The sequence below is a fragment of the Periophthalmus magnuspinnatus genome, chromosome 7, assembly GCF_009829125.3.
Source record: "Periophthalmus magnuspinnatus isolate fPerMag1 chromosome 7, fPerMag1.2.pri, whole genome shotgun sequence".
In the NCBI taxonomy this organism is placed as follows: Eukaryota; Metazoa; Chordata; class Actinopteri; order Gobiiformes; family Gobiidae; genus Periophthalmus; species Periophthalmus magnuspinnatus.
In genome coordinates this window covers 33,238,828-33,255,292 of record NC_047132.1, presented here as the reverse complement: position 1 = coordinate 33,255,292, position 16,465 = coordinate 33,238,828, and the positions used below count along the sequence as shown (strand labels likewise).

The window sequence follows — 16,465 nt, the reverse complement described above, 5'->3', positions numbered from 1 at the left end:
AAAGATCCCGCATAAAGCTTTATTTGAACACTTTAACGTGAAGAGGACACTGCCCAAACGTGACTCCACAGCTCTCTCATCCACTGTGTCGTAAAACAGGTTTGTGGATGAGTCTGAAGTCGTTTCAGATCATGTCATTTGGGGAAAATAAAACAAATCAACCCAAAAATATGAGCAGAGTTTATGAGCCAACGGTTTCTCTTCTGGATTCTGAACAATCGGCCATGAGAAAAACCCGTATCGATCGATCTGCGTCAGTTAATCCTGTTTTCAGACGAGCGTTGACCACATCACAAACATTGAAGTTGGGTCAAAATACGGGACTCTGCTGCGGTTTGATCCCTATAAACAACCGAACGGACTAAAAATAAGGCGTAGACGTAGATATTTGACCCCGTACAGCTCAAATCCTGCATTAAAATGTCAAATTTATCCCGAGTACAGCTTTAATCACAGTTTAACCTTAAAATTCCCCAGGTGTGGCTGTGACACTGCACTTCCTGACCGAGGCACAACTGCTTCCTGTGGCGGTTTTTCAGCAGTTTTTCTCGCGCTCACGTTACAGCTGGGTGATGTTTGTACCATAAACACCGTGGTCCTGTCAGATGTGGATGACTTCACTTTACTGTAACTTCTCTCTGCCGCTCGTAGATTTGCATAGAATCAAAATAAAACAAGATTAGCTTTAAGTTTGGCCCGTGTGACGTTCAGTTAAAGGTGAAGTGAACAGTGAGCGGCTTCAGTAAAACTCCGCTCATGCAAAGTGACTCCGTTTATGTCCCGCTGCAGACATTTTTCAGCGGACGTGCCGGCTCCGGGTAGTTCCTGCACCTCCCAGAATGAAGTAAAAAAACAGGCGACGAGAGGAATTTATCCGCAAACAAACAAAGAACGAGTCGATCCGGTGCCATTAAGAGTCACACAGACTTTAAACACAGAGTTAGGGGCATAAAACGGACGTAGCGACTCGACTCTGGCTCCAAACTGTCACCGCTCGCTCTCATTTTGGTCTTAAATGTTCGTATTAACCCTCTACATGATCCTGGGGTTTTTATTTCTCTATTGTGTCTGTAAATCAAGATATGAACATTAATAACAGACAAATCAGGTCCTTCTTTCCCCGAGGTCGCTCCCGTTAGCGTTAGCAACAGGTTTGATTGGCGGCGTTGGTGAAGGGGCGTTAACTTCAACAGCCTCGCTCCTGATTGGCTCTTTGGTTGCTATGATACTTGTGGTCAGAATTACAAATATGGAACTCAACTCCAAATTGGCCGCTATAACTACTAGCCTCGATTAGCTTTTTTATCTTATTATATTATATTTAATTAAAATTTGTATTATTATGTATTTATTTATTAGCCTCAATGAGCTTTTTTTAATTATTATTTTATTATATTTTATTTTAATATTATTTTTATTTTAATTGTTTATTTATTAGCCTCGAGGAGCTTTTTTATTATTTTTATTTTATTATATTTAATTTTAATTTATTATTTTGTATTTATGTATTTAATTATTTTTAGCCTCGATGAGCTTTTTTTAAATTATTATTTTATTTTAATTTTATTTTAATTTTAATTGTTTATTTATGTATTTATTTATTAGCCTCGAGGAGCTTTTTTATTATTTTTATTTTATTTTTTTTTTAATTTTTATTTATTATTTTTTATTTATGTATTTATTTAATTATTTTTAGCCTGGATGAGCTTCATTTGTAGCTGAACGCTGTGGGTGGCGTCGCGCTCACTGAGTCACTTCTTTAAACAGTCTAGGGTCAAGGGTCAGGGGTCGGGGTTTGGATCATATGTTGCAGTGAGAGCTTCACAGTGGCAGATTTCTATCCGTTAGTCGAGTTTTACTGTCACTACATCCACTTTGTCCATCAGAATAAATGAAGTTACTAGAGACAGACTGATATTTTCGCTCTCGGCTTTAAAACTCCAGCTCAGGCAGACGTTTAGTTCGGGCCTAAAGATCCCGCATAAAGCTTTATTTGAACACTTTAACGTGAAGAGGACACTGCCCAAACGTGACTCCACAGCTCTCTCATCCACTGTGTCGTAAAACAGGTTTGTGGATGAGTCTGAAGTCGTTTCAGATCATGTCATTTGGGGAAAATAAAACAAATCAACTCAAAAATATGAGCCGAGTTTATGAGCCAGCGGTTTCTCTTCTGGATTCTGAACAATCGGCCGTGAAAAAAACCCCGTATCGATCGATCTGCGTCAGTTAAACCTGTTTTCAGACGAGCGTTGTCCACATCACAAACATATATTAAAGTTGCGTTGCCGTAGTAACAGTGAAAATACTCCAGGAACCACCTCGTTGACCCGCTGTTGTTGTTTTGTGTGCGTCTTTTCCTGTTCCTGTTCTGTGTTTATGTTGTAACTATGTGTTTAAAGTGCATTATGTCACTTTTTTTTTGCTCGTTTCCATGGCGATATGTTTGTTTTGGCCTGATTCTTCGCTCCACCCCGGGGCTTTAAATGCGCCGTACCAGTCAGACGCTCGGACACGCCCTCTCGTTCAGTCGTGTCGTCTTTATGTTTACTGCTCTTTATACGTCCTGAAAATACCAACTATATGAAGCGACGTGTGTGGAGTTATGTGAGTGAGGAAAATGTATAAAACTCAACTAAATATGTGTTTATATTCGGTATTCAAACCCTGAAACTCCGTCCCGTCAGTGTCAAGAAACGGCGAAAGTGCAAAACATTTAAAAACAGTGACATCGAACAGACGTTTGGAGTCATTTTGAGTTTATTTCTGTTCTACGTTCAATTTAGGTCCAGAGTTTTGATGTTTCAGTGATAATTTACAGTTTAAATAATCACAGACAGAGACATAAATGGTCGTACATCTCATTTATTCACTTATATGTGTTTGTGTGGCTAAAAATCAGGTCCTTCTTTCCCCGAGGTCGCTTCTGTTAGCGTTAGCAACAGGTTTGATTGACAGTGTTGCTAAGCGCCCGCTCCACACTAAACATTTGCCCGGTCGTTTATATCTCTCATTTCTTCAGTTCTATGTGTTTGTTCTGCTAAATAATAACGGTGTGACGTCACTGAATTGTCTCCATGGAGACACAGTGAACTTTTTAAATAAAACTAAATAATGGAAAATGCTAAATGTTTCATACAGTTTTGGAAACACGAGAGGAAACGAGTCGTTAGTGTCTCAGTTTGATCTGATCTAAACTCCCCCGTGTCACAGGAAATGACCCACAGATTTTTATTTTAAACCACAGAAAGTTTAACCACAGAAAAACTCAACGTTTTGACGTCGTCTGAACAGAAGCAGCAAACGTGAAATCATTTACAAACAGAAACGGAGCAAGACTGAGCCCGAAGAGCCACGCCCAGAGTTTAAGAGTCTGACTCATGCTCTGTGTACTGCACTGTGTACTCACTACTGCACTGTGTACTGCACTGTGTACTCACTACTGCACTGTGTACTGCACTGTGTACTCACTACTGCACTGTGTACTGCACTGTGTACTCACTACTGCACTGTATACTGCACTGTATACTGCACTGTGTACTGCACTGTGTACTGCACTGTGTACTGCACTGTGTACTGCACTGTGTACTCACTACTGCACTGTGTACTGCACTGTGTACTCACTACTGCACTGTGTACTGCACTGTGTACTCACTACTGCACTGTGTACTGCACTGTGTACTGCACTGTGTACTGCACTGTGTACTGCACTGTGTACTGCACTGTGTACTGCACTGTGTACTCTCTACTGCACTGTGTACTCTCTACTGCACTGTGTACTCTCTACTGCACTGTGTACTCTCTACTGCACTGTATACTGCACTGTGTACTGCACTGTGTACTGCACTGTGTACTGCACTGTGTACTGCACTGTGTACTCACTACTGCACTGTGTACTGCACTGTGTACTCACTACTGCACTGTGTACTGCACTGTGTACTCACTACTGCACTGTGTACTGCACTGTGTACTCACTACTGCACTGTGTACTGCACTGTGTACTGCACTGTGTACTCTGTACTGTGTACTGCACTGTGTAGACAATTCAAAACAAAAGATTATATCTTTTCAGTGGTGAAACGTACGTAAAATTGCAGGTATAAACATAAATGAAACTAGAGACAAACTGATGTCTGATTAAAATGATTAAAATTGGCCTCATGTATCGTCTAAAACGTCGGCAGATCTTATCAGGCGTCGGTTCCTCTGGATTTTAAACAATCGGTGTGAAAAAAACAGTCGATTTCTAAATGAGGCCCAGGGACACAAAGACTAGACCAGGACTGAGAAAAGCGAGGCCTCGAGAGCGAGGACCAAATGTGTGACGAGATATTTCCACTTTCCACGCTGAGCGACGTCAGACTGAGCCGAGTGAAGCCAAAGCTCAAATACACGGGATTTCCCCCGGCAACGGTTGCTGTTTGGTGAGTCCCTGAGCTCCAGGGCCCCGAGCTCCAGGGCCCCGAGCTCCAGGGCCCCGAGCTCCAGTGTCTGTGGTTTCCTAAATATAGAGAATCATTCACAACTATTCTGGTTTAAAAGAGGAGCTCCATCTGTGTGTGCGGCAAATACATCTGTGACTGGTTTAGACCTGGTTTAGATCTGGTTTAGATCTGGTTTAGACCTGGTTTAGACCTGGTTTAGACCTGGTTTAGACCTGGTTTAGACCTGGTTTAGACCTGGTTTAGACCTGGTTTAGACCTGGTTTAGACCTGGTTTAGACCTGGTTTAGACCTGCTTTAGTCCAAGTTTAGTCCTGATTTAGTCCTGGTTTTAGTCCCAGGTTTAGTCCCGGTTCGGTCCTGGTTCAATCCCGGTTCAGTCCTGGTTCAGTCCTGCTTTAGTCCTGGTTCAGTCCCGGTTCAGTCCCGGTTTAGTCCTGGTTTAGTCCTGCTTTAGTCCCGGTTTAGTCCTGGTTCAATCCCGGTTCAGTCCCGGTTCAGTCCTGCTTTAGTCCTGGTTCAGTTCTGCTTTAGTCCTGCTTTAGTCCCGGTTCAGTCCCGGTTCAGTCCTGCTTTAGTCCTGCTTTAGTCCTGCTTTAGTCCTGCTTTAGTCCTGGTTCAGTCCCGGTTCAGTCCCGGTTCAGTCCCGGTTCAGTCCTGGTTCAGTCCTGGTTCAGTCCTGGTTCAGTCCTGCTTTAGTCCTGCTTTAGTCCTGCTTTAGTCCCGGTTCAGTCCTGGTTTAGTCCCGGTTCAGTCCCGGTTCAGTCCCGGTTCAGTCCCGGTTCAGTCCCGGTTCAGTCCTGGTTCAGTCCTGCTTTAGTCCTGCTTTAGTCCTGCTTTAGTCCTGGTTCAGTCCTGGTTCAGTCCCGGTTCAGTCCTGGTTCAGTCCTGGTTCAGTCCTGCTTTAGTCCTGCTTTAGTCCTGCTTTAGTCCTGGTTCAGTCCTGGTTCAGTCCCGGTTCAGTCCCGGTTCAGTCCTGGTTCAGTCCTGCTTTAGTCCTGGTTCAGTCCTGCTTTAGTCCTGGTTCAGTCCTGGTTCAGTCCCGGTTCAGTCCTGGTTCAGTCCCGGTTCAGTCCCGGTTCAGTCCCGGTTCAGTCCTGGTTCAGTCCCGGTTCAGTCCCGGTTCAGTCCCGGTTCAGTCCTGGTTCAGTCCTGCTTTAGTCCTGCTTTAGTCCTGCTTTAGTCCTGGTTCAGTCCTGGTTCAGTCCCGGTTCAGTCCTGGTTCAGTCCTGGTTCAGTCCTGCTTTAGTCCTGCTTTAGTCCTGCTTTAGTCCTGGTTCAGTCCTGGTTCAGTCCCGGTTCAGTCCCGGTTCAGTCCTGGTTCAGTCCTGCTTTAGTCCTGGTTCAGTCCTGCTTTAGTCCTGGTTCAGTCCTGGTTCAGTCCCGGTTCAGTCCTGGTTCAGTCCCGGTTCAGTCCCGGTTCAGTCCCGGTTCAGTCCTGGTTCAGTCCCGGTTCAGTCCCGGTTCAGTCCCGGTTCAGTCCTGGTTCAGTCCCGGTTCAGTCCTTTAGTTCAGTCCTGATGTTCTTGTCTCTCGTGTAAAGGACATTCTTCTGATGTGATTCTTTCTCGTACAGAGCGGCTTTTGTCCGAGTTTCTACAGAGACAAGTCTGTGCCAGCCTCAGGAACACACGACGCTCTGATGTGTCTGCAGTCTGTGGAAGAGTGAGAGGAGGGGCCCGGGGAGGAGGAGGAGGGGCCCGGGGAGGAGGAGGAGGGGCCCGGGGAGGAGGAGGAGGGGCCCGGGGAGGAGGAGGGGCCCGGGGAGGAGGAGGAGGGGCCCGGGGAGGAGGAGGAGGGGCAGAAGCGGCAGACGTGGGCAGAACTGGGGCAGAACTGGGGCCTTCTGGAGCTCAAGACGTTTCTAAAGCCTCTCCACGTGTTTCAGAATGATGAGACATGAGGGCCGTTGCTATAGCGATTAAAAATACAAAACAAAATATTATCTCTCAGGATGTGGCGTGACAGGAAGCTGAAACAGGATGATGCACGAAAAAACGGCCGTTACCATGGAAACCCGACATGTTTGTGGCTGTAGTGCAAAAAAACTCCCCAGAGACGAAACAGACCATGAGTGTCACGGCAACCACAGAGCCAATCAGGAGCCAGGCTGTTAAAGGTAACGCCCCTGAACCACATCGCTGGTTTAGCAGGGAGTGGACGCTGTCAAAGGTTTTACTGTGTTTTTCGTCATTTTTAGTGTTTTTTTTTTTTTTTTTTTGTAGTTATTAGTGTGTATTTTAACATTTTTACTGTGTTTTTTTTGTCATTTTTAGTGTTGTTTTTTTTTGTAGTTTTTTGTGGGTATTGTGAGGATTTTACTGTGTTTTATGTTTTTTTTTTAATGTATTTGTCATTTTTAGTGTATATTGTGAAGTTTTTACTGTTTTTTTGTAAATTTTTGATTTTTTTGGGTCATTTTTAGTGTGGTTTTTTTGTCATTTTTAGTGTGTTTTTTGTCATTTTTAGTGTTTTTTGTCATTTTTAGTGTGTTTTTTGTCATTTTTAGTGTTTTTTGTCATTTTTAGTGTTTTTTTTTGTAGTTTTTAGTGTGTATTTTGAAGTTTTTAGTGTGTATTTTGAAGTTCTTTGTGGAACACAGCGGTGGCAGTTTGTCCCTTTATATAAACGGTCTATGGACTAAACTAGTATGAACCCTCCAAAAATATAATTAATACAGTAAATGTCAAAGGTCAAGGGTTGTATATAATTCAGTAAAGGTCAAAGATACATTAGACACACACACACACACCTACACACACAGACACAGACACTCACAGACACACACCCCGACACACTCACAGACACACCCCCACAGACACACAGACACACACACATGTTCAGCCTGGACCTAAATAAACAAACCTCTAATCGTTTCACTGGTCCTTTCTGTGGGGCCTCTGTGGGTCACACTGTGGGCCCTCAGTGGAGCCCAGTGCATCATGGGAGTATCAGGAGCCTCTGTGGGTCACACTGTGGGCCCTCAGTGGAGCCTGGTGCATCATGGGAGTATCAGGGGCCTCTGTGGGTCACACTGTGGGCCCTCAGTGGAGCCCGGTGCATCATGGGAGTATCAGGGGCCTCTGTGGGTCACACTATGGGCCCTCAGTGGAGCCTGGTGCATCATGGGAGTATCACATGGTGGTGATTTGACACTGGCTCTAAACTGGTTTGACGAACTCGCCGTGAAGTCGCCGTTGTGTGTGTGGCCTCGTTTGGCGTCTGTTTGAATCTCGTGACTTTGCTCTGGTTTCGTTCAGCGTCTGGTTTCACTCTGTTTTATTCGTTAAAAAAGATAAACGACGACGGAGGTTTCATTCTGTACAAACTGTACCGGCTCGTCGAGGGTTAATGGCGGCCGTAAACGCAGATTTGGCTCGTGAACGCACCGTCTCCTCCGCGGCTCTGGACACCGTCTCACGTTGCCATGGAGACTCCCCGGTGGATCTGTTCTTTGGGAATATTTATGTTTGACACAATCTGTGAAGTGAAACATGACACGATGAATGAAACGAATGAAACGAGTGAAATGAATGAAACGAATGAAATGAAACATGTGAATGTGCTCAGGGCTGTGTCTGAAGATACTCAAGTTTCTTTAGAAATAGTTTACTCCCACAAACCTTTAGATCTGATTCAGTCCTGGTTTAGTCCTGGTTTAGTCCCAGATTAGTCCCGGATTAGTCCTGGTTTAGTCCCAGATTAGTCCCAGATTAGTCCCAGATTAGTCCCGGATTAGTCCCGGATTAGTCACGGATTAGTCACGGTTTGGTCCGACTTTAGTCCCAGTTTAGTCTGGCTTTAGTATCGGTTTAGTCTGGGTTCAATCCTGCTTTAGTTCTGACTTGGTCCATCTTTAGTCCTGCTCTAGTCCAGGTCTAGTCCAGGTCTAGTCCAGGTCTAGTCCCGGTCTTGTCCTGTTTTAGTCTGGGTTCAATCCTGCTTTAGTTCTGACTTGGTCCATCTTTAGTCCTGCTCTAGTCCAGGTCTAGTCCAGGTCTAGTCCCGGTCTAGTCCTGTTTTAGTCCGGGTTCAATCCTGCTTTAGTCCCGGTCTAGTCCCGTTTCAGTCGTTGTTTTTATCCTTTAATAGAAGTTGCTCTGTGATCCTGGGCCGGCCCACATTCCCTTCAGGTCAAACACAGCTGAACATCAGGCCGCCCCCTCACCGTGAGCTTTCATGTTGGGTTTGAGTCTCGTCCTTGTCTGTCACATGACCTCTGCCGTCACATGACCTCTGCTGTCACATGACCTCTGCTGTCACATGACCTCTGCCGTCACATGACCTCTGCCGTCACATGACCTCTGCCGTCACATGACCTCTGCCGTCACATGACCTCTGCCGTCACATGACCTCTGAATCTGCCCACACTTTCACAGCTGTGACAAAAGCCGTATTGAAATGTGACAGTGTTTCTGAGCCGTGGGCCGCTTTTCTCTGCTCCAAACTGTCAGTGTTTGAGCGGAGAGACGACAGAACGCTCCGGCCGCGCTCCCTCTGACGGAGCGTTTGAGCGGAGAGACGACAGAACGCTCCGGCCGCGCTCCCTCGAACGGAAAAATATAATCATGGAAAAACTAAACTTGGCAACTTCAGCCAGAGTCTATTTTACAACAAGTATTTTCTTCTGTGTGACTCAAAACGGCTCAGACTGAGAGAGGTTAGCATCTGAGTTAGCATCTGAGTTAGCATCTGAGTTAGCATCTGAGTTAGCATCTGAGTTAGCATCTGAGTTAGCATCTGAGTTAGCATCTGAGTTAGCATCTGAGTTAGCATCTGAGTTAGCATCTGAGTTAGCATCTGAGTTAGCATCTCGGCTAACAGCCTCGAGATGTTCAGTTTGGCCTAGCGCTGGAAGTAGCACACCATTTTGTTACTTAAGTAAAAGTACAGACATTGGAGCAAAAAGTACCCAAGTAAAAGTATCACATGAAAAAATCTACTTAAGTAAAAGTATTAAAGTACTTGTTTAAAAAGTATTTCTTATATATTTTGAGTCTTATAAAGATTCAAATGTGGTGATTTTGATAAAGATTTGAGCTGAATTTAGTTCAACAGAAACAACTGAATCACATTTTTTCTGTTTTTATTTGTATAGTTTAGTTTTCTTCAAATTTCTGTTGGATTTTAATGTGTTCAGTCGTGTGTCCAGTCGTGTGTTCAGTTGTGTGTCCAGTTGTGTGTCCAGTTGTGTGTCCAGTTGCGTGTCCAGTTGTGTGTTTCTTACATTTCCATTGTCGGGTCCTTGCTCCGGTGTAAACAGAGCTGCCCTCACCTCTGCCCGACTCAAAAACAAACACAGCAGCAGAGATTTTACTATAGATATAAAACAAATATAATAATTTTAAAAGGTGTCCAATAAAACTTGATATATTATAGTATTTTCAATATTTTTTTTAGCTCTTGGGGGGCCCCTAGTGGCCTCGGGGCCCTAAGCAGCTGCTCAGTCTGCCTATAGTCTGGACCGGCCCTGTTTGGACTAAATTCTAACGGTATAATCTGGAGAAAATGAGCTAAATCTGCCCCACACGTCGGCTCAGAAACATCAGCGTTAAAAAGATTTCAGGAGGACAGTGTGCAACCTAAGAGTTTCCATGGAGATGTCACTGCTTTGCCTGGAATGTTTCACAGTTTGGCTTTAAACTTATTCATCCTAATGGAGCGAAAGCCTCCAGATCACATTACAGGTCAGATCTGTGGAGAGGCAGCCCCGCTCACAGTGAGGTCAGTCAGGTTTTTTAAAAATACCTGACGATAAATGTGAGAGATGCGATTAACGACAGGTCAGAGGTCAATATTCCTCCATTTGATCTGTTCTAATGTCGTGTTTCTCTTTTCCCAGTTTGGGCATTTTTTAAGTTTAAAATTTTACTTCCTGATTGTAAATTGTGAAAGATGATTATTAGACAAATACAAATATAAGAAAACATTTATTTAGCTTGTTTGATGTTTAAAGTTTTGGTAAAAATATGTGTTTTGAATTCTCCCAGTGTGATGTCATCAGTGTGATGTCATCAGTGTGATGTCATCAGTGTGATGTCACCCCAGACTACAACTCTCAACAAAATTTACAAGTAAATACTGCAGAGTCACATTTGCACTGATAAATATTGCACTATATTAAACATTGCACAAGTCGGAGGTCAGTGCATACGTGAGTTCAACAGGGTTATGGCACTTCGGAAAAAACCTTTTTTGAGTCTGGTGGTCGTTGCTTTAATGGCCCTGTAGCGCCTCCCGGGGGCAGCAGGTGAAACAAATCGACGCCAGGGTGGGACCTGTCCTTAATGTGTTTGGCCCTGCTGAGGCAGCGGGAGGAGTAAATATCCATCAGAGAGGGGAGAGGGGAGAGGGCAGCCCATGATCTTTTGGGCTGTCTGGACCACCCTCTGAAGCCTCTCCCTGTCCGCCGTGGTGCAGCTGCCACACCAGACTGTAATAGTATGTCAGCAGGCTCTGGACGCACGGTAGAACGTGAGCAGCAGGCCGGGGTCCAAATCATATTTCTCTCTCCCTCCTCTCCCCCCAAAGTGTGGACCCTCTCCCCCAAAGTGTGGACCCTCTCCCCTCTCTCACACTCGCCATTGGTGTAAAGGGGAGCGAGGTCTGTGCTGTGCCTCCTGAAGTTGATGATGTTTTCCTTGGTTTTCTTGGTATTCAGAGCAGGGTTATTCTCCGAGCACCAAGCGGCCAACTTCAGGACCTCCTCTCTGTAGGCCAGGTCTCGTCGCCCTTTGAAACGAGCCCTACCACGGTTGTATCGTCAGCGAACTTCACAATGAGGTTGCTGTTACTGGCCGGGCTGCAGTCACGTGTGTAGAGACAGTACAGGAGGGGGCTCAGCACACAGCCCTGTGGAGCGCCGGTGTGTGAGAGACGTGAGGGCCTAGTCTCACAGTCTGGGGTCGGTTTGTTAAAAAGTCTTTAATCCAGGCGCACGTAGGAAGTGGGAAACCGAGGGCATCCAGTTTGGTGATGAGAACGTCCGGGATAATTGTGTTAAAAGCTGAAGTGTAATCCACAAAGAGCAAACGCACAGAGCTCTGCTGTTGTTCTCGATGGCTCAGTGCGGAGTGGAGAGCTGTGAGATCTGTTTGCCCGATATGCGAACTGGTGTGGGTCAAAGTCTGCTGGGAGAAAACCCTCGATACGTCGTAGGACCAGGCTCTCAAAGCACTTCATGATCCCCGGTGTGAGGGTCATTGAGGCTTGTGACGGGAGACTTTTTAGGCACTGGTACGATAGTGGCTGATTTTAGACCGGATGGGATAACTGCCTGGGCTAGAGATAGGTTGAAAATCCTGATGAAGATGAGGTCGAGCTGGTGAGCACACTCTCTGAGCACACTCTGCCGGGTTCTCCAGTCCGGGCCCGCAGCCTTCTTAGGGTTCACCGCCTCAAGTCCTCGTCTGACATCGTGCTCAGATACAGTGCGTGCGGTGGTGGAGGAATCTGGCGTGACGGTGGAGGGAGGAGGTGCTGATGATGTTGCGTGCGTGTTTCCTCAAAGCGAGAAAAGAAGCCGTTTATCTCACGTCCTGTAGTTTTCAACACATTTTTCAACGTTTCTTCACGAGTTTCCTCTGAATCGATATAAAACTATGATTCATATTTACATCAGATATTACCTCACCAAGTTAAGTTAAAAAAAACAAACAAACTGTCACTTCTATAATGCCGTACTGTGGAACATCTGAGGCAAAGCTGTAACTTCTTCACAAACACGAGCAGGTGGTGAAATCTGCTCAGGAAAAGTTACACAATGAAGCTTTAAAATGCACTTTAACTGTGACGACCGTGTGATGTTTGTTGTTCGTAAACGGAATAAAAACGAGCTAAAGTAATAACATCGTCTCTGTTAGCACGTACGCTAGCACCTCCAGTGTTTTTGTTACTCTTTATATTTTTGAACATCTGCGTCGGGGACAGAGCCGCTTCTGTCGAGACGCTGAGTAAACACACCATTTTCTGTTAATTCGAGCCGTTTTTTGGTTTGAAAGGCGACGCGCGGCCGACACAGTGACCCGTTTATGAGGCGTTTAAAGTCACAAAGACGGGAGGAATTTCTAGTGTTTGTGCCGCTGCTGAGTCACAGTCCGGTGGTGTAAGAATCTGTTCGAAATGTGTAGTTTTAACAGCACGAGTTACATCATCGCGTTGGACAGGAGTTTTTTCTTGTTTTGGAGATTTGTTGATCCAAAGAGCGGACAGTTTTTGCAGTTCATTAAATCAAACCTGTTCTTCAAACTGTTGTGTTTAGATATTTGTCCATGTTCTGGTCGTTTCTTCTCGTTGAGCCACTCGAGTCATATTTGTTCATCTTTAATCGACTATTTTCAAGACGCCATTTTGTCGATCTGCCCCCGTTTAACCTCCACTGTGACTGTGATGTTTGTATTTATTTTTTTGTTTTTTTCTTATTCTCTTTTTTGGCACAAATGAAAAAAAAGTGCTTCTCTAGTGTGATGTGCAGAGTCTGTTTGGTCTTATTTTATTTTATTTTAAAGTGCATTAACGCCGTTTCAGTCTCTGCGCTGGTATCGTCAGATCGGGTAGTATCAGAATCGGTATCGAAGCTGAAGACGCTGGATTGATTCGTCCCAAATAAAACATGAGTCAGAAAGCTCAAACTTGAAGACATGTTTTTCCTCCATTTCTTTACTTGCATCTGATCCTTTTGTGTTTTGTTTCTGCAGCTCATCAGCTTCATCATCATCATCTGTTACGCCGCGTCGGCTTACGCCGGAATCTCCACGCTCGCCATCTGCGAGATGATCTTCGCCATCGTCTTTTTCGTCATCTTCATGATGGGCCTGGACAAGCAGTTCAAGCTCGTCAACTGGATGTGGAGCGTGAGTCTGGGTTTTGTTTAAATAAATTAAAAATGAGAAAGAGGGCGGGGCTTGAGGCTTATACAGAAAAAAATAATAATAAAGTTTTTTCAAAATTGCATAATAATTTTTATAATACTTATTCATCTATTCACTCAGGATTTGTTTTTGTTACATAAAAATGAAAAGGTGTGTGCACATTTGTTGTCTAAGTCTTATATTTGTTCACACATAAATAAAAATAAAGAAAAAGTAAATAAATAAAATAAATAATAAATACATTAAACAAAAAAATAAATTAAATAATAAATTAAATTAAATACATTAAAAATAAATAAATAAAAAAAAAATAAATAAAAATATATGAAACAGAAAAATAGATATTGGGAGACTTTCAAAATTTTATAAAAACAAAACAAACAAAATCTGCAGTGAAATTCTATTTAAATGAGTATTTTTAATAAAGGCATAGATATTCTTCACGCGCATGACCAAAGTTTGGCCACGCCCCCTCATTCAATGTTTTTTTTCTTTGTTTATAAAATGGAGAAAGTAGCAAAAACAAACAGAAGACGTCAAATATATGAAAGATGTACAGAATTATGCAGCAAAGTAGTAAAAATAAAAAACCCTGAATGAGAGGGCGTGGCCAGAGCCTCCGCCTGCAGAGCCTCCGCCCGCAGAGCCTCCGCCCGCAGAGCCTCCGCCTGCAGAGCCTCCGCCCGCAGAGCCTCCGCCTGCAGAGCCTCCGCCTGCAGATAAGGGTCAGTTAAATAAAATAAATGATGCAGGTGCTAAGAGAATAAAGTCGTAGCATTTCAACATTAAAGACGTTATTTTACGAGAATAAAGTCGAATCCTGAAAAAGTCGTATTTTTATGAGAATAAAGTTGTAATATCAGGAGAATAAAGTTGTATTTTTATGAGCGTATCGGCTGCTGTGCGTGAATGAGTGAGTGCGTTGTGTTTTATGAAGAATTTGGAGCATTTTGTTCAGATAAACTTTGAGCTGGGGTTTACACGCGATGAAATACTGTGTCTTTTATCCCACCGTCACCACAGTATCAGTATAAGTACTTTGAAGGGACACTGCAAGTATTTGAGTTTGTTTAATCGGAGGAATCATACGGATTTGGAAGAAAATGCTACATCTGAACAAAATGCTCCAAATTCTGCAAAACGCACTAGTCACCTGATATTCTCATAAAAATACGACTTTATTGTCCTAATATTACGACTTTATTCTCGTAGCGCCTGCATAATTTATTTTATTTAACTGACCCTTATACTCCGTCGCGTGCAGAGCCTCCACCTGCAGATAAAACGGCGTCAAGGGCAGAGGGAGCGGCGGCTCAGAGACACGAGACACAAACTCGAGACACAAACTCGAGACACAAACTCGAGAAACAAACTCGAGAAACAGTGAAAACTAAAGAGGCGACTTCAGGACAGTTGTAAAGTCGTAAAATTAAAACTGCTGCGTCTCATCCAGGATTAAAAATTGTTTAACACTGAAACTTTCTGTCACATGAGACGGATTTAATTTTACTCTTGAGAATTTGTCCTATTAGTATTAGTTTTGTTTGTTTCCATGATCTTTTATATAAGTTAATAAGTTTTTCAGCATAATAGTTGAAAATAACCTTATAGTCGCAAGTCGCATCTGAGTATAAGTCGCACCCCCGGACAAACTATGAAAAAAAGTGACTTATAATCCAGAAAATACAGTATATGTTGTCAATATTAACAGAAAAAAGAAAAAAAGTTAAATAAGTTAAAAAAAAATACATGAATAACACCACAGACAAATATAATAAAATGAATACAATAAAATAAATAAACAAAATATTAAATAAAAATAAAGGAGATTAAAGGAACATATTCTATACTTTTTTTTTTTTTTTTTTTTAAATAAATAAGATGTGCCTTTGCGTTTTGTACTGCAGTTCATAGAGCAAATATTAAACACGTCCAAGGTTAGCAGTTCTTTTGAGATTGTCCTTGTACATTCTCCTGTATGACACACGCCGGGAGGAGGATTTGGGAGTTGGACACGTCTGGGTCTGATTCACCGGGTCCTGGTTCCTCTGAAAAATGTCGAAAGAGACGGTCACTGAGTTTAGGCACGTCCTCGATTCAAACTGTGACCATCAGAGGAGAAACTGAATAGTGTCGAGCTGTAAATATCTGGACAAAAGCTGAACTGCTCCACAAACACAGAGACACTTTAAAGGAAAGGCCAAAGCTGGAGATATTTTGTAAGAAAGCTCAGGTTTTTAAATGTAAACTAACTGCTGCGTATGTTTTATCCGGCGGTAATGGTTAACTCTGTTTTTTTTATGCTGCAGTCTCAGAAAAAGATCTTATTGTAAAAAAAAAATTATAGAAAGTAGAAAACATTTATTTACTTTTTTCAAACTGTCTAAACAACCTCTACCCCTCCCCCTTTTTTTAATTTATTTTTTGCCATTATTACTATGATTTATAATGTCTTCTAATGTTGGACACAATGTTTGACGCTTCCCTGAGGTTTATTACCAACTGTAGATCTGAGACCATCACTGTGACTTGTACTTAAGAGTAGAATGTCCTTCTCTGGCCACTAGAGGGCAGGGGCATTGGGACACTTTTATTTACAAAGCTGTACTTGGATTGCTGCCTCCTTATATTTGTATAAAGGTAAAATAGTGGCTCTTACTCCTTGCGTTCAAATGATCAGTTGTTTCCGTCTGTTCCTTTTGCCGCACAGAGCTGGGGAAGAAAAGCCTTTGTTCACTCTGCACCTTTTACTTGGAACTTGTTGCAGAAAGACTGGAAATGGACTGAACTGTTGTCCTTAAATGTTTTTAAAACTAAACTCAAAGCCTGACAGAGCCTCAATAATGTGCAGCTGTTTTTCATGATCGATGCAGTTTTAACGTTTTGTTTGTTTGTATTTGTTTTGAAATGTGCTGCCTCTGGGCCAGGACTCCCTTGAAAAAAAGGTTTTTAATCTCAATGGGACCTTCCTGTTTAAATAAAGGTTAAATAATAAATAATAACAATAATATATCATTTTTATAATTTATAATATTTTTAACATTTATTGTGTGATGCTCTTCATATTCATGTATTCACTCAAGATTTGTGTGATTTATTTTTTTTTAAGTTTTAGTTTTCGTTACATAAAAATGAAAAGGTGCATATACTTAT

The 16,465-nt window shown here is 42.9% G+C and overlaps 1 protein-coding gene across 1 annotated transcript in view; it reads left to right on the top strand.

The window, feature by feature from the left end:
* prickle3 (prickle homolog 3) overlaps positions 1–16,465 on the top strand; it is a 118,419-nt gene that overhangs the window by 38,309 nt on the left and 63,645 nt on the right. The window lies entirely within an intron of this gene.